Here is a 23,612-nt window from a genome sequence, read left to right as displayed (position 1 = left end):
TACATTTTGTACCAGGTTAAATGTTGATTATTAGTAACTCAAACCAATTTATCTAAACCTCTCTACCTAACCATTGGTATGTGTGTGAAGTATTGAAGTGTATTATTGGTACATGTAAAATATTTAATTAATCTTAATTATTAATAAATGTATACATATTTACTAGATATTAATGATGCATAATCCTGAACTGTTCTTAAGGTTCGTTTTCTTACCATATAAGTTAAAATATCTTATGTCTATCCATACTGACAATTATTTGGCAGACAAAAGGTTATCATTTACTAATATTTAATATTTGGGGGAAATTAGCTTTAATGCATACTTTGAAAGAAATAATAATGATAATAATGATAAAAATAAATATATAATAAAAATATCATATAATAAATATCATGTTATGCCTATTACATTTTGTTTTGAGGAATTTAAGCCTTTTGTGAGATTATTTGATTTGACAAAACCTCACAAGTTACACCACTTAGATATTTCGACACTATTCTCCCCAAAAATACCAAAAATGACCTCTTATTCAGAAACTAAAAACATGTTCATCATAAAAGATGACTGTATTCAACTGTCTGTGTGACATTTTTCTATGTGTTTTTGAATGATACAGACAAATACAAAATGAGCATCACATCACTGACTCATACATAATAGCTCAGCGTGTTTATTTTAGGGAAGATTTTGACGCAGTCTGTCAGAAATGACTGGCCTTCCTCATTAAGCCAACTATAATTTCTCAAATAAATCTTAATAGAAGTGATTTATGCCTCGCTTTCAGAGCCAGAGACCTACAGACCAACACAAACAGTTTTTAAGAACGGCAGATATTACACATACTTCTCTGCCCGGCCTCGACGAGATCACCCTCACAAACACTGCAAGATGTTTTAAACCAGGCGTCTATGTGCCATTGTCCTGAGAGAGTCATACTTAAAGAACAATTATGAATCCACTAGATCAAGTATAGTGCTGATGTTAGATCAGGACCCCGGAGCATTTCGAAGCATTCATGACTGTGCATTTTTCCAACAGCAAGTGCTAACTCAGTGAATATTTCTGCTTTCCATGTGCTTCATCAGTTAAACAACAGAATCCAGTTTAAGGTGAATAACACAAGAGGGGGAAAAAAGTTTGTTGGAAACTTTTCCTTTCACTGCAGTGAAGATGAAGTGAATAGCTCAACTGTACATTAGAGTTGGGTCCGAGTCCACCTTTGTCGAGTACGAGTCAAGACCAAGTCCACAAACATCGAGTCCAAGTCCGAGTCCGAGTCCAAAAGGGGCCGAGTTGGACTCAAGTCCGAGTCCTTAAAGGCCGAGTCCGAGTCGAGTCCGCCCGAGTCCAGAAAGTAATTAAATTAAAAAAGATTATAAATTGGTATTGTACATTTTTACATTCTATTTATATTTTAACCTTTCAACCCATTAAACCAATGGCAATATAAAAATGTAATAAAAAAAATACCACTGTTACATCTAGTCATTGCCACTGAACATTTTTATTTTATGTCAACAGAACTAGTTTCCTATCAAAAAAGTTTTCAAAGGTTTTATTGTATTACAAGTGCATGAAAATACAAATGAACCTATTTTATTATTGTATCACACTACACTCTAAAAATGGCTGGGTTAAAAATAACCCAATTGGCAACCCAGCACTGGGTAAATATTGGACAGAACACATGCTGGGTTAAAGTAACCCAGCATGCTGGTTTACACATTTTAACCCAGCATGCTGGGTTATTGAGAAAACCCAAGATAGAGTCATTTTTACCATTTGTGGGTTTGCATTTTTATGATTCTGGGTTATTCTTGCTGGGTTATTCTCATAATTTCACTTTTGCTTAACAAAGCAATCATGGATTAATAAATAATGAAGAATACAGGTTATTTAGACTGTTAAAAAATATTTTTAATGCCATCTGACATTCAAAATTTTTTTACCAATGACAAACAACATGGAATTTTCCCTTTTTTTGTTTCCAGCAAATGCAAAATAAATAAATAAAAATCACAGAAATACAGTTGCAATAAATAAGAAAATTATTTCTGAATGACCTGTGTCTAGCTGTTTAACTATTACATTTTGAGATTTTTAGCTATTTAAATACACAGTGAAATGACATTGACAATTAACATTTTTAAATTTAAATGTAAAATCATTTAAAGATGTCCTTAAATTTATATCAAGTATATAAAGACTCCTACGTAGGTAGATGTGCACTGCTTAGGGTAGTTCAACATATAGTTCACCCAAAAATGAAAATTCTGTCATTTATTACTCAACTTCATGTCGTTACAAACCCGTAAGCCCTTCGTTCATCTTCAGAACACAAGTTAAGATATTTTCGTTGATATTCGAGAGCTTTCAGACCAGGGTGAATAATTAGTGACAATTTTCATTTTTGGGTGAACTATTGTCAAACACTTAAGCTCTGAAGCAAAGATCTACACCTCAGAGCAGTGTACTCCATTATAGAGCCTGTCTATGGAAGGACAATTTTCAAAAGGAATTGCTAATTATATTTTCAATTGCGTTTTCCACATGTGACAAATTGTGACAATCCAAACACAATTGCAAATCTTGAACAAAAACACTGTTTCAAAAACACTGAACAAAAATTACGGTTTCAGTTTAGTGACTGCCAAATTTCAAATGGAAAAACAAAGTCAGTTTGTAGCTGTATTTTCCATGTATTATGAGTAATAAGCCTGTCATATCGATCAAATACTGCATCATAGCAGCTTTACAGTATTGAATAGGAAAATAGTGTGTAATAATGCAAAGGGACAAAAGTAAACACTCAGTTTTCAGTTAAAGTCAATTCGTCATTGATTCAGTGATGTATAATATAATTTATAATGATAATATCGCTTGATATTAATTGTCCCCAACTAAAGAAAAACAAGGAACAAAAACTCCATCGTTGACAGAATGGAGAAAAAAACCTTGGGAGAAACCAGGCTCAGTTGGGGGGCAGTTCTCCTCTGACCAGACGAAACCAGTAGTTAAATTCCAGGCTGCAGCAAAGTCAGATTGTGCAGAAGAATCATCTGTTTCCTGTGGTCTTGTCCTGGTGCTCCTCTGAGACAAGGTCTTTACAGGGGATCTGTATCTGGCTCTAGTTGTCCTGGTCTCCGCTGTCTTTCAGGGATGTAGAGGTCCTTTCTAGGTGCTGATCCACCATCTGGTCTGGATACGTACTGGATACGGGTGGCTACGGTGACCTTGGAATAAGAGAGAAACAGACTAATGTTAGCATAGATGCAACATAAGAACAAGTACATGAGGTTTTATGAATTACCATGTCTGTTTTTTCACTGTGTCGCACATGTTACCTGCCAAAACTCAAATGGAATCTTTAGCATCTGAATTTCCAATGCCTCACATTGAAAACTGTCAATTTTTGTCAGAGGTGGGACCATACTATGGAGAGTGTTTGTATTGGGAGGTGACGTCACTCAAAGACAACTGTGCAAAATTCTTTGAACAATGGAGGTTAAGGCACTACTAAAGGCAGCTGCCACTCCGAGAGATGTGTGATAAAGAACAGACAGTGCAACCCGGATCTCCCTATATTCTTGGCACCTCACACAATAAATAATTCTGTCATTTTACCCCAAATGCAGCTACTATCCCCTGCTAACAGTTAGATCCACATGGTACTATTGGTCAATATTCATCATTAACCAAATGCTTTTCACCGGAGGCATAAAATATAGGGTAATATGCAACTAGGTAAATAAGAGTAGAACTGCAATGTTGTTTGCTGACGTGCATCAGAGTGCAAACAGTGAGAGATTTGGGGTAAAAACTACAAAATATCTCCCAATACAAACATGCCCCATAGTATAGTCCCACCCTTGACACAAATTGACAGCTTTCTGAGTAAGGCATCTGAAATACAAATGCTTTTCAATTGAGTTTGGACTATTTCACAATGTATATGTCCACATGTGGAAAAATACAATTAAATATACAATTTGCAATTCCTTTTGAAAATAGTTCAGAATATCCTTACCTGTCCATTGATCATGATCAATGCCTGAGAGATCTGCTGGCATTTTTAAATCGCCACGACAACTGGATGGGGTTTTGTCAAGGGGCAAGGAACTCGACCGGAAGTTGAAGTCGGGTGGGGGCTGCCATCTTTTAGCAGAACTTCACTTGCGTTAGCATTCCCATTGACTCCCATTCATTTTGGCGTCACTTTGACAGCGAATAACTTTACATCTGAGGCGTTTAAATACTCTGTTTGTCCATTATTTATTTCTAAAGATACACGAAAATGTATAAAGGGCTCAATTACCTTCTATGTTACATTATGGCCCCGTATAAACAGTTTTTGTAAAAAATAGGCTAACGATTGCGTCATAACCACTCGGCTCTCTGTCGCATTACCGTACAGACAGGAGGAGAAGCTCGCAGCAAATTAACTTAATATGGCGTACTGGCGTTACATTTTAAAATACTATACAAAATAATTAATCAGAATACTTACTCCTGCTCACTCACGACAAAGAACTCCCCGCTCAAGCTCGCCGTCTCTGCCAGATTAACGATGACAGTTTGCACGCACAGCCACTTAGAAGATTTACATCTGTCAGACAGGTTGCTGACATCGTCAAGCTTCGTTTGAGTCTGCGCGTCAGAAACGGAAGTGCTAAAAAACGCTAAAACTGGGCTTCATTTGTCTCAATTGAGTTCCAATGGGGTCGCTGTGTCCATTTCTTTTACTGTCTATGGGTTTTGTGGACTCTGCTCAGTTAAGGAATTTCATGTTTGTTCCAACCTTTAAAATAAAGTTGAAAAAAAAAGAAAAAATACAAATTGTTTTAATAACAGTGATTCAGTTCAATTAACTGTGTGAAGTTAATCATGAAATTGACCCATCATGATTATGAGTTAAATTCACCTATGAGTTGGTCTACAGAAGCAGAATATGATATAGTGATTGGCTGAAAGGTGTGCTTTCAAACTGTCTAATCAATGGGATGTTCCAGTTATTATAAATCACAGTTTTATGTTAATATGCTGGCTATGACTATATCAAACACACACAGTCACTGGCACAGATAAGGGAGATCACACTGCATGTGCGCACACAGACATTTCAAAAACACGATCTGGAAAATTAATAAATTAGGTACATTCTGGTGCAGCTTTAACTATAGCACGAAATAAAAATATATGTGCGTTTAAGTTACGTGAGGGTTAACGTTAGTTGATTATCACAGACAAACAATTATGTAAAATGTATAATAAACAAGAACTTACCGTTAGACGCCTCAATAAGACTGCACTCGACCAGTTTTTCTCTCACAAATGTATCCATGCGCTTTTCTGACAGGAAAAAAAACACATTTTGAATTATAATTTGTATGTAAAAAGACTTTATAAACCACAAAAGCATCAAATCACTTCACTAACGCGGCCAGCGTCACTCGCTGTGCGTGCGCGTACTTTGAAATGCCCTGAGACGTCGATTCTTTTCCGGGAATCACTTTGTTCGAGAATTACTGAACCGGTTTACTTGAACCGTACCGACTATATTGTACGTAATTTGTATGATTTAAATGTCGATATGGACAACTGCAGGCGTTTACATTAGAGCAGAAAGTCGTATTCACTTTTTGAACTCATTTGACTCACTTAAATATCAAATTCGCTTTTCAGTGTCAGAAACTACTTTTTCCTCTATTTTCACAGGTATTCGCATATTTCAGCCATCAGTCACTTTCTGAAACCTAATAAAACTTTATTAATCTGTCGTCTCAGATAACGTTACCTTAACACGATTATGCGAGTCGCGTAAGGTAGGTTGGCCGTTTGAGGTAAACTGTTCATCATTTAACGTAAATAATGTTGGCTTGTAGACGTTTAACAGTATTGTTGCTGCAAAAAAAAGTTATAATTCTGCCAATTTAAAATAATTATTATTGAAAACATTAAATAAACTTACCTTAAAACAGTTGAAAGCCGTGGCTTTGCCCCGTTGTTCTTCCAAAGTGACAGTTGGGGAGCGATTTAAACATCTTCAAGGCGCGTTAAATAACCCAGCGCTGGCCTGAAACAACCCAGCGACGCAACCCAGCAGGTTTAACCCAACACCTGGTAAATTGAAACTACCCAAAAGTGTTTAAAAAGAAATTAAATAACCCAACAAAATGACCCAACAGACTCAACCCAGCATTTTGGGTTAAAAAATAACCCAGCCGTTTTTAGAGTGATATTGTCCTCCAGTTAAAGATGACATTTCAGTTATTTAATGCCTCTCCCCCACATTTGACAGAGGTAAAGTGCAGCCAATGAGGAGATCCTTAATGATGACATTATGAATTTCTTGTTGTCTTGGAGAACTTAAAGTTGCATTGCTTGTTTGGTCAGTTCTGGTCTTGCAAATCCTGCAATGCTGAGCTGTGCAGCATCTGTTGGTTGCTGCTGCTGTCTTTGGTACTCGGTTGCATCGGTTTTCGGATCACCAGTACACTGAACCGAAAACCGTTTCTTTCGGAGGCGTCCGATTTGAGAACCGATGAACTGATGATACTGCACATGCGTGTAATTTTTCAAGTATTTTGTTAAACATCGGAAAGTGTGATAAAACTATAATATATATATATATATATATATATATATATATATATATATATATATACTTTTTTTTTTAAGATAGGGGCTACTTGTTTCTAATCTGTATATTGTAGATTATGTATGGGCCAAAGGGGTTTTCAGGGAAGTTGGACAATAATTAAGACTCTAAAGACTCCATGTTTAATATGAATAAGGGATGATTTATGAAATATCTGTACTGTATTTATAGTTAATGATGACAGATTCACAAACTGAGTTTGTAGTAAACAGAACATGGACACGAGTAGAGTAGCTAGCTGATGATACTGCGCAGCATGTGCCGGTGTCCTGACATTTTATCCTACCCTGTCAGAACCTGACAACGTCTGAACCGAACTGATTCTTTTGGTGATTGATTCTGAACTGATTTGGTGCTAATGTAATGAGTGCGGGTAAACCGAGGGCTTGAATGAAGGGCAATCTGACGAAACGTAAGTTCATTTAATAACAAATACATCGCAATGGATTATGTATCCGGTGAACTGTTTTTTTTTTTCAACCGGTTTATTGAATCAAACCGTCCGAAAGAACCGGTTCGCGGAAAAGAATCGAGCTTCCCATCACTAATCCACACTGATATCCAGTGAGTGGTGCGTGTGTTTCGTCTGCAAGCAGGAGACTTCTGCCTGCCGGTGTGGTGCAGTAAAGTGACAGAAGGGGAGACATTCATTAATTTATCATTTCAATTTTATGCTGGTTTTATTGTTACACATGACGCGGACTCGACTGTACTCGGAATATTTTCAGAGTCCAAAATGTTCAAGTCCGTGTCAAGTCCGAGTACAAATTCACCCGAGTGCGTGACAAGTCCGAGTTCATTCAAAATTGGACTCGAGTCCGGACTCGAGTCCGAGTCCAAGTTCGAGTACCCCAACTCTAACATATGAGGTCCTTTAAATTAAGTATTGATTTTATAGATAATATATATATATATACAGGCTCTCACATTAAGACAATACACAATATCTGCACTTTGTATTTGACAGTGTTAAACTAGCATTTACAAACTAAACCCTAACTATTAATCCATGACAGCTCACATGACAAGCAATAAACTGATAAGAAACACTGCATCATTAATGTCTGACCTACACGACTACTGATTATTCATTAAAGTAATGTAGCTGATAACCATTATTAATCACACCACAAAACAAATTAAAAAAGCATTAATGTATACATACTGTACGTACAGTATATAGGATACAGAAGTAGTTTTTATTTTATTTATTATTTTGGTCTAGAACAAGAAAAGAATATGTAATCCCCTCAGATTGTTATCCATAATAATATGCAATGTCTGCTGAGGATCCTTGCATTACAGCAGGAAATATATACAGTATATATATAATTATTATTTGTTTAATCCTAAATATCAGAGTGTCCTTGAGGTTATATAGTTGTGATATCTGGGGCCAGCTACCACAGCTATTTTTTTTTTCTTCTACCTATTAAAAAAGTTAAATGTAAAATAATAATAATACAATATACTCTACCGCTCAAATGTTTGGGGTCAGTATTTTGTTTTCTTCTTTAAATTAATACTTTTATTCAGCAAGGATGTGTTCAATTGATAAAGAGGGATAAAGACACCACAAGATCAAGACAAAAAAAAAATGATATGTAATAAAATTAATTACATTTTTTAAAGGAAAACCATATTAATTTTAAGAAGTATAAGATTTGTTTTCCAGTCACAGTCTGTATTCATTCTCAATGCATTTTTGAATAGCATTACATCATTGACCCTTTTACCTTACAGTGCTGACCTTTAACAGCAATCAGTTTTAGGCGAGACTTAAATCAGTGTTTGAAGCGGCTAATTTTAACCACTAAGACATTCAGACAGAGCCCAGAGGAGTCTTCAATACCCAGATGAGTTTAACATCTCCATGTTGAGCTGTGGGTTAATTACTACATAATTAAGACGGAAGACAGCAGGCCTGTGTTTAGATGTGTGTTGTCTGTGTTAATCTGCATGGATCCCTCAATTCTCACACAGCTCCTGCCTCCAGCGTCTCCGGCTCTCCAAAGAGCCCAGCATACTTCACTCCAATGTTTATCAGCCAGATTAACATGTTGACAGCCCCACCATTTGGAAACAGTTCCAAGATTTATGTCCCAGGCAGGTTTCCAAAGGGCTGTGAAAAACAAAGGGCGGTAGAACAAACTGAAGAGCCTTTACGGTCATTTGCACAGCCTGATCTGGACCCGCTTTCAGTGGGACATGTTTAGACAACAACTTCTGTGGTGGAGAGGCTTTTGAGGACTTTCAAACATCTGCGGGTTCATGTTCAAGCCGGGGGAACAGCCAGTGTCTCTGATCCTGTCTATTTGTATTTTGGAAGGCTATGATATCTTGTTGTTTTAACATGATAGTGAACAGTTTATGCAGTTAACTGGCATTCAGTGTAGTTGATTTGACACAATGTGAACTGCTTTACTTGTTTATTTAATGGTGCATTAATGATTTCCACTTTATGATGTTAAAATATGATGTTTGGGACAATAAAAGCTGTTAAGTTCACACGTCTCGTAGTTGACCAGCAGTCTCCATCAGTTTGAGCAAACATCCGGTTTCATTGTTTGTAGCTGATGAAGCAATTGAAACAGCTGCTTTTATGTGAAGATGGATTTGATGAACAAGTAATCTTCCCTAAAATAGTCTTTTTGATTCATATTTAATAAAATCATGAAGATATATGTGCATCGTTTAAATTATATTTCTCAACCTACCTTTCAAAAGTATGGGATCAGTAAGATTTAGAGGTTTTTTAAAGCCTCTTATGCTTACTAATGCTGCATTTATTTGATAAAAAATACAGTAAAAACTGTAATATTGTGAAAAATTATTATAATTTAAAATAGCTGTTTTTAATTCCAGTATATTGCTAAATGTAATTTATTCCTGTGATTTAAAGCTGAATTTATCAGGGTCATGATTCTTCAGAAACTATACTCACAACTTTGTTCCAGCATGTTTCATTGTAATATTTCACAACATTACTGTTTTTACTGTCTTCTTTCAACTATAAATCTTACCGACCCCAAACTTCTGGATGCCAGTGTATTTGTTTAGGTGTAAAACTTTTGGAAGAAAACTACTTGGACCCTTAATTCATCGAGGCTGAGAATGCAAGAAAATGACAAGGAGAAAGAAAATAGCAGTAAATTGCGACATGACGGCTGTGACATGTAAATGACAGTGACATGCCACTCAGTAATTGCTGTTCCTCTAAGACTCACAGTGTTGACAGCGCTCTGTGTCTCATTCCCAGGAATCATGTGGTCTGAGTGGTCATGGAGAGACCTGGGGCAGAAAGGACACTGGACACTGTCAAAACCCATTATTCTGAACACGTCAAACTAAAAAGTCACAGATAAAGGAAACGGCAAAGTACTTTTCTGGAGATACATATCGTGTGGGCAAATATCTCAAAGAAACGGTCACACTTTACCTTAAAAATCAAAAGAAAAAATATATAAAGTATATTATGCACAAAGAAATTAAGGCAGTTTTAGGACCATTAAGATTCATTGTGACATTACTTACATTACAGCCTAACTAACTCATCAGGAAAATTTGAAAGATTTGAAAGGAGAAAAAAAAATCATAATACAGTCAGCTTTTAAATTTAGTACACAATTAACCAAACGTTTGGGGTCAGTAAATTAAATTTCTGTTTTAAATATACTGTTTATATATATATATATATTAATAGGCTATGTTTATTGAGGAAGGATGCATCATAAATGCTGTTCATTTGAACTTGAAAATGTATCATTGTTTCCACAAAAATATGAAGTGGCACAATGGCTTTCTACATTGATAAAAAAATAAATAAATGTTTCTTGAGCATCAAATCAGCATATCAGAATGATTTCTGAAGGATCATGTGGCACTGAAGACTGGAGGAATGATGCTGAAAATACAGCTGCGCATCAGGAATAAATTGCATTGCAAATAAAAAAAGTTATTTTCAATTGTGCTAATATTTCATATTCAGTATTACAGTTTTTTTTCTATATTTGTGAACAAAATAAATGCAGAATTGGTGAGCAAAAGAGACTTTTTAAAAACATAAAAAAATGTCACTGACCCCAAACTATTGAATGATAGTATATAATCACAATCAAATAGACAGTACATTAAATCATAATTACAATCCCTTCACAATTTAAACATACATTACATTTTTGGCCCATTTAAGTGAATGAGATTTTGATACATTAGAGTATGTTAATGCAATTGTCATGAAAATAATGAAAACCTAAAATGCTTAATTTTCATTTCTAAATTTCAAGTTAAATCAGATCTGAAACGTGTTTCTGGGAACAACTTCCATTTCACTCGTCCTCTTTAAAATGCAAAAACTAATTATAGATTAACAAACACATTATGTCTGCCTCGCCATGTCAAAGTGTACAGTGAGACGGACAAATACAAAGACATTGTCTAAATGGAGGTAATCCATTGGTGTTTCCATGGAAACAAAATCCACAGATCTCTTTTGAGAAAGCGATTTAAAAGACTTGTAACATATGATTAGAATGAGAAGAAACAGCACAGCGATATTCACAGCGTGCTCATTATTATCACCGCTAAAGAAACTGTCAGAACTGTAAGAAAGAGGCCAAACACAAACAGACCCAAATTAAACTTTGGCCTGTGGATCTGGCAATATTTAAAATAAATTTCTTGACAAAAACTCAAATCTAAGGTTTTGAAATGACCTCCTTGTTTCATATTTTACGGAACTGGCAATGTTTTTTTTTTTTTCACTTTTTTAGATTCCATCAAATGAAATCTAAGACAAACTCTAGTAATGTGCAACAAAGTTGAGCTGCTGACATCAGAATAATTTTATAAGTTTTTCTTCACTTCCCAGCAGGCCGACCAATAAATGTCACCAACAAACCATGCATAAAAGCACTGTAACATAAAAAACAAAATACCAAACTCTAACCATAAATTATTAAACAAATAAATCATTCATCTATTATTGATAACAGCTTTCACTTTCTTTTCACTGCTTTGAATTAAGTTCTGCATTACAAAAATTCACAATAACCGATTCAAATAAACATATCTGATAATAGATCATTGTGAAAGACTTAAAACATATTTATAAATGTGAGCTTTATTCTGAAATACTGTAATTCTACTGGCTCAAACACAATTAGAATGATTACAGCAAAAACATTTAACTGTCCATGCCAGGTCTGCCTTAAAAATGTTCTTTTCTTATAAAAAAAATCATATTTTGAAATGAAAAATCAGTTTCTCTCACACTTCCACTATGTGCCATTAACAACACAATGTTACAGCATATTAATGTCTTTCTATACGCCCTTCAGTCAGCACATATACGTCTTTGTTCCATGTCTGCTTAGATTAATAACAACAATCAGATCCTTGCATTCAAGATTTCCCTCGTGGGATTTGACCAGCTGGCTTAACTCTTTAATCTTTGCTGTATCAAAAATCACATGCTAGGTTGTGTTTAGGGCCTGAGAGAGCTGTCCTCCACTGACCGCTCATCCTCTGATCTACACATCTCCTCCATCACAGCTGTCACCAACATCTCACCAACAATAAGGGTCAAATCACGACGGATCAAATTTTCCTTGAACTTTTATCTTAAAGCAAAATAATACATTACCCCTATTCAAATAGGGTTTAGTTTGCTATAAAAATACCCAAATATCTCAATATTATCTTCTAGAAATTCCAGCTAAAATTAGAGTCTGCTATGCATAATATAACTTTTTACATTGAACCAGGAGAGAAATATGCACAGATCAAGCACCGTTTACAAGTAAAAACAGTCCAAAGCAGAAGTCCTAAAGCAATATATCAGTGGATTTAGTGAAGAGAACAGGGGCAGACTCTTTCTCTGAAGGAAGCATTATTATGGATTATGCATTTTTAGCAATGGTTTGCATTAAAGATGGATTTGTTTCTTACAAACACGCAGCTTTTCAGTTCACAAGATGTTAACTGATGGACTGGAGTGGTGTTGATAACTTGTGGATTATTGTGATGTTTTTATCAGCTGTTTGAACTCACTCTTGAAAGGTGAGTAAATAATGTGCTAAAATTCTCTAAATTTGTTCTGATGAAGAAACTAATTCATTTTGAACTTGGATGGCCTGAGGGTGAGTAAATGCCTACCTACATAAAACAGCAAAAATATGTATGAATATTGTGATAGTACATGGATATTTGGGAAATCTTTACATCACAATCTTGTAGGACAGAAAAAACTGTCTGTATTAGTGAAACAATCCCTCTTCTCTGTCGAGATGTTTATGAGAATAGTTTAATAATAAAGCAGATGGGGAGCAAAAGAGTCCTAGCAAACATGTAGTCTGAGACGACCAAAGTTCAGTTTTATGATCCCATGTGACACGTAACAGCAGAAGCTTCAACATACAGATGTTCATGGTGTGCTATTTTCTGAGTAAATGCTGTTAGGTCAAGGAGGTGAGCAAGCTTGAAAGGTCAGATGAAGTAGTACAACGGAACGGAAGAAAATGACACCTGACAGTGAATGTAAAAGGTGTACAAAGCAAGACATGGACTTATGCTTTGCTGCCCGGTGCTACAAGAACTTGTACAAATGACCCCCAGATGTCAAATACAAGTCAATACAACAAGCTAACAACCAAAAGCATTAGTATATGAGAACGAATCAATCTAGAGGTCTTCTAGATTCATGGAAGTGAACCCCTTTAAGGGTACGTTCACACTCGAATCAGTTGCCTAATCTGAAGCAGAGTTTGATTGCTTCTGCTCTCTCCACTTGACTGCGTTTTTTTTCCAAACTGCTGTATGTTTGCGTCATCAAAAGAAAACAGCAGTCACACTGCCAAAACAGTAAAAACACTGCAATACGTGCCCCAACAAATGTAATAAATCATAGCCATGGTCACGTATTAAATGCATGTTTAAGCGCTGGAGATTTCACTTTGAAACTGCTGCAAAACACGCAGTATGGTATCTAATATCATGTTGCAGAAACATTGCCACAAGCATATATTTTCAGTGAGTCTGGGTTGATTTTGATGATGAGATTAACACTGGATTGTAATGTTACTGGCCATAATCTATCCTCGCTTCAAGCATATTTTCATCTTAACCACACTAGAAAAGAGAGATGGTGATAAATGTAATGCTTCTCTCACTTACTTCAGGACGTGTGTCGAGCCGTTGATCTGCGTGGCCGTGCAGGTCGGTACAGGGCCCAGGATGGAAGGTCGGCGGTAGCGCTTGTGTCCGCAGCAGAGGATGATGAGGAAGGCACGGCGAAAGGACTTGTTGAGGAAGGCGTAAAGGATGGGGTTGAGCATGGAGTTGATGTAGCCCAGCCAGAGGCAGGCCGCCCACAGCTGCTCAGGAACACTGTAGTCTATGAAGGGGTCCACCACGTTCGTGATGAAGAAAGGGGGCCCAGCACAGACAGAAGCAGCCCATGATGATGCACAGAGTCTTGGCCGCCTTGGTCTCGGTGCGCATGCGGTGGTTGCGTTGGTGGTCCGCGCTATCCGCATTCCCCGCTCCTCCGGCGCGCTGCAGCATGCTGATCTGTCGCGCATGTTCCCGCGCCGTGATGTAGATGCGCTGGTACGCCAGCACCATCAGGATCAGCGGTACGTAGAAGGCCACGACTGAGCAGGTCAGCGCATACGGCTTATTCACCATAAACACACACACCGTGGAGTTTCCAGAGAACTTCCGCTTCTCTATCTGTCAAGAGAGGGATGTTGACACAGTCAGATTACACAAACACAAAAAAAATTTACACTCCTAAAATAAAGTTTCCAAAAGAGGGTTTGCAGAACCATTTTTTTTCTTCTTCTTGTTTCTTTAAGAACTTGAAGAGCCTTTATCTACTATAAAGAACCCTTTGCATAATGGAAAGATTACAAGGATGTTAAAGGTTCTTAAATATGTACGATTACACGATTGTATGATACACTAGAACAGTGTTATTTATTTTGCTGACTTGTGTACTTACATTATCCCAAATGTTTCGAAGAATGTTTAAATCCAGAGAAATAAGCAATTTTAACTAGTGACATGGACCGTGTCCATAGTGTCATTGTGTCGCCTGCCAATGACATCATAACCCCTCGATTTCCGGTTCTGTTTTGTCGAAAACATGGAAACACCAAAGACTCTTTAATATGTTTTGCGTTTTAATAAACCGGTGACGACTGCTCAGAGTAGCATTATAACAGAACTTGTATCTAGTATGATAAAACAGCACTGCTTTTATTTCACATATGCACGACCGTAAGGAGCAGAAGTGGTTTACTGTGGTGTAATAAAAGCTCCGATGCTTTCGAGCCGTGTGTTACGCTCGTTTCACTTCGCTGGCTTTCAGCCTCACACTTCTACATTCTACTACTACCTCATTCTGTACTACTAAGTACAGTTTCTTATCTTCATGAGCAAAAATTATGTTTTTTTGTTTCTGTTATCAGGAAAATATGTGCAGTGATCGCTGGCGCCGTGAAGTAGCGCTCTAATAGCTTTCACACCCCACACAAACACTTATCTAGGTTAACGTCACAGCGAGCAGCCATGCAAAGCTGCTACTACTTACATGTTCCAGTTACAAATGATCCAAGGCGAGACATATTTGGGTGAAAGTTTGGATTTCATGCACGATATACTGTAATTACCTACTAATACTCTAATGACTGCTGGTTGACATGTTGTTACAAAGTTACTTATAGTTAATACAGTTTCTGAAATGGAGTCAAACTAAAGTGTTTCTATATTGTTTAAAGAGTTATATAAATAAAAGTGACTTCATTTAAAAAAAAGGACTTGTTTCACAATACAAAACCTTTTGTGATATGAAATGTTTAAGGTTCTATCACAGATTCCAATAAAGAACTTTCATTTTTAAAGTGTGGAATGTTCTTTAACTGGTTTTCAGCGCTCAGCAGCTTCTCCCTCTGTGTTTGTTCATTAATATTCAACCCCACGTGTCTTTGGCTTCAGGGAACAGTCATGTGAGGAGACGTTTTAAGAGCAGAGGTGACTACGCACAAAACACAAGCGCCTTCAGATGTGGACGAGACCTCAGCTAGAGGGCATGAGTCTGTTAATATTTTGCTCCTAAAATACACTACTGCACTTTATATTAATAAAACATGCTTAACATTCAAATCTTGTGACGTAAGGCACTATATTAAGTTTGTAACTAGTAAATTAATTACACTCTAGAATCAAATTCAGCCTTTGATGCATGACGTCCTCTAGTGTGGAAAGATTTCGAAAAGTCATTCAGGGTTGGATGACACATTCAAACCATCAGTGATGACCTTTGACATGGGAGTGACAGGTACATTCAACTCATTAAATTTATATACTGTGAACAGACAGTGATGTCACTCTCTTATGGACGCTGCCAGTTTGTCTGAGGAAAATTACAGAGACAGAGACATTAAAGGGGGGGTGAAATGCTCGTTTTCACTCAATATCCTGTTAATCTTGAGTACCTATAGAGTAGTACTGCATCCTTCATAACTCCAAAAAGTCTTTAGTTTTATTATATTCATAAGAGAAAGATAGTCTGTACCGATTTTTCCCGGAAAAACACGACCGACTGGAGGCGTGACGTGTGGGCGGAGCTAAAGAATCACGAGCGCGAATAGGCTTTTGCGTTGAGAGCATGTGGAAGCTGTGACATTACCATGAGGGAAAACCCATCATCCAAAACAAACCATGGCTTACAGTCAGATTCAGCAGTTTATTTATGATCCAGAATCAGATCCCGAGGCTGAAACTGAAAGAGAGCAGCAGCAGCAACGACTCGCTCCGAGCGGGGCTCGAACCCGGGTCTCTGGCATGGGAGGGGACGCACTAACAAGGAGGCAGAGATATTTGAAGCAGTTTTACTCACCGCCTGTGGTTCCAACACACGTTTGTGACCCTTTTTCCTTGGGATTGCATCATCCTTAAGAAATAAACGATACGCAAATCCGGCGTCAAACTGGGCCTTGTGAACAAGCATCTTCGAAATGCAGGGAACAAACAAAAACACTCGCACAACTCCGTTGATGCTCTGTAAAAATAAACTCCATCCACTGGTCCCTTAATGCTGTTTTTTTTTTTTGGTAATCTGTGCAGGGTTGTCTTGCCCTGGCAACCAAAAACACACTTCTTTTGTGACTTTTCGCGACGCTCTCGCTCTGATCAGTGAATAAATGTCTGTGCTCAGCCTCTCAGTGCTCTGCTATACGGGAGCGCGCGCTCTTCCGGCAGAAGTGCCTCAGGACCCATATAAGGAAATTCCGCTCCATCTAACGTCACACAGACCCATACTAAAAAAAAACTTTCCGAAACTTGTGACAAACCGGAAGGAGTATTTTGAGAACAAAAATACTCCTTCAAATGTACAACTTAATTTTTTAAACTTTGTCCATGTTTAGCATGGGAATCCAACTCTTTAACAGTGTAAAAAAACTCAGTATGCATGAAATAGCATTTCACCCCCCCTTTAAACACATCATTCGCAGTCTGTCTTTCTCCAACTGTGCTTGCAAATGTTTGGGGGCAGTATGATTTTTTTTTATTTTTGAAAGAAGCTTTTACTTTTATTCAGCAAGCATGCATTAAATTGATGCCAAATGTGGCAGTAAAGACATGCATAATGTTATAAAATATTATTTCAAATAAATGTTGCTATTTTCATCTTTATGTTCATCAAAGAAGAAAAAAAGGCACCATAGTTTTCAAAAAAAAATAAAAATGTAAAAACCATTTTTTAACACTGATAATAATCAGATATGTTTCTTGAGCAGCAAATCAGCATATTACATTTTTATTGTATTTTTTATCAAATAAATGCAGCCTTAGTGAGCAGAAGAGAAACACACAAATTCTACTGACCCCAAATCTGAACATCTTATATATATATATATATATATATATATATATATATATATATATATATAATTTCAGACTGTTATCCTATGAAACCATGTTCCAATGTGTAATTAGTGACATTTAATAGAAAAATTGTGCTTAACCACCATGATTAATAACTAGTCATAACAGAGCTTGATGAGAGAAATGAACACTGATGTTTTTATTTTTTATTTTGAATCTGATCTAGAGAAGTGAAATCATAAATTAAACACATGCAGATATATACTGTTTACAAACAGGTTAGTACTGATTGATCCACAGAGGGAAGTATCATGATGAGAGATATTAATCACTGTTCATCTGCATCTGTCTCCTGTCTGCTGCTCCCAAACAATCTCAAATCATAACACTGAGCCCTCCACACTCTGAACCCAACAACAATAAAAAAACTCATGAACTGCAAACATATTTCACATCAGAAGTCTTTTCTTTTTAATAAGCTGGACTTTGGCCCACACTGTCATTGATATTCAACAATACCGCTAATTAGTTCCTTTGAGAAGAGCTTTTGGTGAAACGGTAGGATTGAATGTGAAGTATAGTAGACATTAATGTAATGCTTGTGAACCAATGCAAGAGACTCCAGATGGCAGAATGCCAACAGCTTACTCTGAATAGAATGCTAATTAATTATTATATATATATATATATATATATATATATATATATATATATATATATATATATATATATATATATATATATATATATATAAATATAAATATATATATAATATTTATTTATTTACTTTCTTGAAATTTCAGTTTGAAGGAAGCTACAAACTTTGGCACAATCAAAAGTCTCTATTATTTTTTAGATAAATTAGCTCAGGGGTTCCCAAGCTTTTTTGCAAACTGAACCCCTTAGATGTAAAATATTTAGCTTGAAGTATAGCCTGATATTATAAGTTACCACATATTAAAAAATATTGTTTTTAGAAGGTTTTTATTTTGATTGTTTTATGTTTTTTAATTCTATAACCTAGGGCACATTATTATTTTTTATATTGATTTAACTCTAATTTAAAAAAATGAAGATATAAATATATTGCTGTATATCACAATTGAAGTATTTAATTATTATAGACCTAATAATTGTTATTTTACACTGCAAGTTACAATACTATTATTTGTGTAAAAATTTCTTAACTTTCAAATGTTGTTATTTCAGTGTAATAGTTGTGAAATGCTGTAAACTTCTATCCACAGAAATGTTGAAAATGGTGCTAACGTGTAAATAAGTGAACCTAGCACAAATTTTGGTGCTTCAGTCTACACCCAGGGCCATTTTTGTTTGTTGCTGGTAAGTATTAGATTAAGCTCTCCACCTGAGACTGTGGCATTTCATTTTCTCCTCAATCATCCCACCCCTCAAAGCTGGGCTTTCCTAGATTTGCTTTCCTAGAAACATCGACAGTGGCTTGTCTTCTTTGCATGGATGCATAATTGCCTTTTGTAAAATGTATAAAAAGCGGAGAAGGCGTTGAAATGCCTGAAAAGACTTTACATACATCACAAGCTTCCCTTTAATCACTCCCTGCACTTTTTTATAAAGCATTTTAATAATCTACACTTGCCCTGATTGCAAGGTGAGAGAGAATCAAAGAAACATCATTATAACATGAATCAAAGTCAGACAGTCGACCACCTGATAGATGTAACTCACCAAATCATCTATTCCAATACTGTTCCAGCCTTGCATTATGGGTAGGAAGGAAATAACGGTTGGGATTATCCAGCATCCTCCGATCATTAGAGCCACTCTCAACGGTGTCATCTTATTGCTGTAAACCAGCGGCTTGCAACAGATGGCATAGTACCTGGAAGGAAAGGTAATATTGAATAATTCTTCATTTGTCCAGGCATATACAGTAGTACATGAAAAAATTACTAAGATGAAATAATGTTACATAAATATTGTTAATTGTTGCTTAAATATTAATATGCAACCACAGATATTTATTTTCTTGGAAAATGCATTTTTCAATATGCATGTGAATGACAACAACCTTGAAAAAACCTGAAGGATGATGACCTGCAAGTGGCCCTGACTGACAAAATGTCAACCTATCCAGCATCTGGAAGACTCATATTCTGTCAAGCTGTTAGAGCTTTCTCATCTGCTGTTCTGATCAGCTCAAGGTTGTTGGTTAAATGACACTACTGACATTAAAGGTGAAGCACGTTATATTGACAGCTGTAGTAGCAGTGGAAATGGGTAGTGCAGTCCAAATTCAAATATTGGAGAGAGTTGTTTCTCAGACTTACGCAGGTTGCCAGATTGAGGACATGCAACAGGAATGAGCGTAACTGATAATGGAAGGCGACGAGCCTAAAACTGGAAGTTGATAAATGTTTTATCCGTTTCTTAATATTCCTCTGGTCACAGAGCTTTTTAGATAGATGCTGAGGCTTTTTTAAGTCGGGTAGAATCTGCCATGGTGTTGAAACACTATTGTTTAAACTGTCAGTGGCGGAGTCACACAGACCAAAACAAAAAACAGTCATTCTGACACTGAACACACATTTCAAACTGGCTGTACCCTTGTAGCTGAAGCCAGAGAAACAAGTATGTGAGCTTGACTGAAAACTGAATTAGTATGTGTAGATTCACTTCCATTCAACAGTTGGGTTAGGTCTGGTAATATTTTTAATGCTTTTGAAATAAGTCTCTTCCCCTTACTAAGGCTTCATTTCTTTTATCAGAAATACATTTTATGTTAAATATTATTAACATTTAAAATAACTTTTTAATCTTCTATGTGAATACATCGTAAAATGTAATTTATTCCTGTGATCAAAGCTGTATTTTCAGCATCATTACGCCAGTCTTCAGTGTCACATGATCCTTCTGGAATCATGATAATATGCTAATTTGCTGCTCAAGAAACATGCATTATTATTTTTGTTATATAGAAATAATTTGCGAAGCTCTATTATCTTTCTTTTTTTCTGCAAGCAATACCTAAGTTGACTATGTAGAAAACCATAAGGTCTGGAAAACTGTTAAATGAATGGCACTCAGTTAACACAGTGTACTCTCAGTTTGAGAGAGAGGAAAAATAAAGATGTAAAAGGTGAAGTAATCCTTGACCTGCACTAAGATATAATTTGGTGACTCACAAAAGTGTCATAAAAGTCCATAAAAACTGTAACTGCACAAAAATGCCTCCAAAGAAACACCTGGCTAGTGCTATGAATTGTTTTCAACTACTAAAGTTCAAAAGTTCAACTATTTTTGTTTGATAGAAACAATCCCTGACTTGTTGAAGAATTGAAGATTTAAGGACCAATCCCGAAAGGTCTTTACCCCTTATACAACTTTCACCCTTCACTTCCATAACGAAAAACCTCACACTTTGCCATCTACAGCATGTCGTGAGATGAGCCTCGGATGGACATTTTGTGCCTTGTGCGTGTTTGGAGTGCTCTGCTATCTCAAAGAGTGAAGAAAGGGTTGAGGGAAAGCCACAGAGGACAGATTTTACTTACAATCCCCTCGACTAAATGAGACAGGTCTCTGTTTTTCTCTCCTTTGACCCCAGATGTGTAAAAGCTTCAGTCTGTGTGTGTCGAGGTTCCTGTTTACATACATGCCTCCGGCCATGGAATCTGCTAACCCCACCCAAGTGTTCACCACAGCATGTTTAGAGCTCCGACATGCTCCACCCCCCATGTATCAATATGGCCTCTGCCCCTACAGGTCAGACTTTGGGTTTTATTGGGCTTGAAGGCACGAAGGCTTGTCCAGATTCTGAAAGTCTGTTTTTATATTTCCATTTGGTGGCGCAAAAACTGACACATTTCAACCTAGCTGGAAACACAACAGGTGTTCTGAGTCATCTGTTGTGTCTAATTGACAAACATAACGCCACTAAAAATGCCTACGTTAGGTCCCCAAAATAACATCCTGATGCAATTTATTGACACTTTGTATGGGGGCGTTTGAATGGGACTCCACATATCATTCTTCTGTAACAAATTTGGAAAAGGTTAGGGCTTTGGAGATTTGCAGCAGCGAGAGGAAGAATTTGTTAGCGGCTCTGAAGCACTGAGCAAGCATTGCTCACAGTCTTAAATCATTCCCAGCTGTGTCAGATCCGACTCTCTGCTGCAATCCAGCACTGGACTCTTTCCGAATTGCACATATAGTCATTTTCGGGTCAGAGTCGGGTCAGTAAAAATAAGTTTTATGGTTCTGTGTTTAACTGTTCCAATGTTTGGGGTCGGAAAGTTCTTATGTTCTTATGTTCACCAATGCTATATTATTTAATCAAAAATACAGTAGCAACAGTAATATTATCTATGGCAGCTTTCATCTGACCAATGCCCGCCCATGAGGCCGTTTGACTGACATGTCAAACAACCAATCACAGTTTGTTTCGTTCAATTGTTTCGTTTTGAGGCGTAGACATGTTCCACAATAACAGATTGGTGTGTAAAACTCATGGACATATTTTAAAGATTATAACAATCCGCTGATGACTTCGAACTCCTGAAGTATTTCCACTTTTGTGTCCCATAATCCATCAGGCATTTAGCCAACGGGGTCTGAGGTTGAGACGACTTTTAAGGATGTAACAAGTCTTTCAACTCATGATTGCGAACTGGTTCATGATACTTGTTCATGATACGATACAAAAATTTAATAAAAAAGATGGCCCAACTACTACTTTCTCAGACAAAATGCTTTTCGTTTGAGAAATTTAAATATGTCAAATGACAAAAACTAAACTGAAATTTAAAAAACAAATTCTAAACAAATTACCATATTTTCCGGGACCTATAAGTTGCACTTTTTTTCATAGTTGGCTGTTCCTGCGACTTATAGTCAGGTGCGAACTTATTTATCAAATTAATTTGACATGAACCGAGAGAAATGAACCAAGAGAAATTAACCAATAGAAAAACATTACCGTCTCCAGCCACGAGAGGGCGCTCAATGCTGCTCAGTGCTCCTGTAATCTACACTGAAAACTAGAGCGCACTCTGGCGGCTGGAGACAGTAATGTTTTCTCTTGGTTCTTGGCTCTAAATAAATGCGACTTATATATGTTTTTTTCCTCATCATGACGTATTTTGGACTGATGCGACTTATACTCAGGTGCGACTTATAGTCCGAAAAATACGGTAAATAAACAATACAAAGAAATAATAAACAAACGAAGTGCCTGCGCTCTTTTCATTTAAAACTCGAGACAACCACTGCATTTTAATTATGATCCAAACAAAGATTCTGCATACATGCAACATGAGTATTTTTCGTTTTAAATTATGTGTATAATTTTGAAATTTGAAGCAAAAACTGAATGATCTGACTTTAGCTTTGTGAAACTTTACTACAGACGAAACAACGAACGAAACAAAAACAGCAGACGGGCTGCATGAGAACGCAAATAAAATAAATAAATAAAATACATAAAATAAAAATAGTGACCGCAAAGTTTTGAACAGTAGTGCAGTTCACTTAGTTTTTTATTGATCTGAAACTTTTCCCAAGACGTCTGTCTTTGAAGGTTGTACACAGCAGCTTCTCTTTGTTTAATTTACATAGTGCCTGATTTGAATTAGATCAATTTGGCCCAAATAGTATTCCCATTTCTCTAAACAGCTGACCTGGGACAGCTTAGCTAAGGCTACGCATAAGGACAATGGGCTTAATGTTCTCTCATTGTTCTGGCTGCATTTACTTTAGCCAGTGTTAATAAAACGAAACATAATTAAATGATGGTACACAATTACAACAATTGCTTTAGTGCATAATGCAGCAATATGTAAGATGCTCATTAAAATCATTCACATGCCTAAGATCTCCTCAGGGATTTGGCTCTTATATCTCAGTCTCTGCTAATATTAGCGAGTGATAAACACATTACAACCACTCGGCCTTTCACACCTAGTTCCAGTCTGCTGTGAAGAATTCTAGCTGGAAGACTTGTAATTCTCAGCCTTGTCTCTTGGTGCTTATCAACTACAGCCCTGTCAAAGATGCATGTCACAGAGCCACTTCTGTCTACGTGCTC

The 23,612-nt window shown here is 36.6% G+C and overlaps 1 pseudogene; it reads right to left on the bottom strand.

Annotated features, from left to right (window-relative positions):
• The window catches only part of LOC113058028 (histamine H2 receptor-like), a 48,203-nt pseudogene that overhangs the window by 22,555 nt on the left and 2,036 nt on the right, over nt 1–23,612 (bottom strand).

This window comes from Carassius auratus, chromosome 39, assembly GCF_003368295.1.
Source record: "Carassius auratus strain Wakin chromosome 39, ASM336829v1, whole genome shotgun sequence".
In the NCBI taxonomy this organism is placed as follows: domain Eukaryota; kingdom Metazoa; phylum Chordata; class Actinopteri; order Cypriniformes; family Cyprinidae; genus Carassius; species Carassius auratus.
This window is presented reverse-complemented; position numbering and strand designations above follow the sequence as displayed.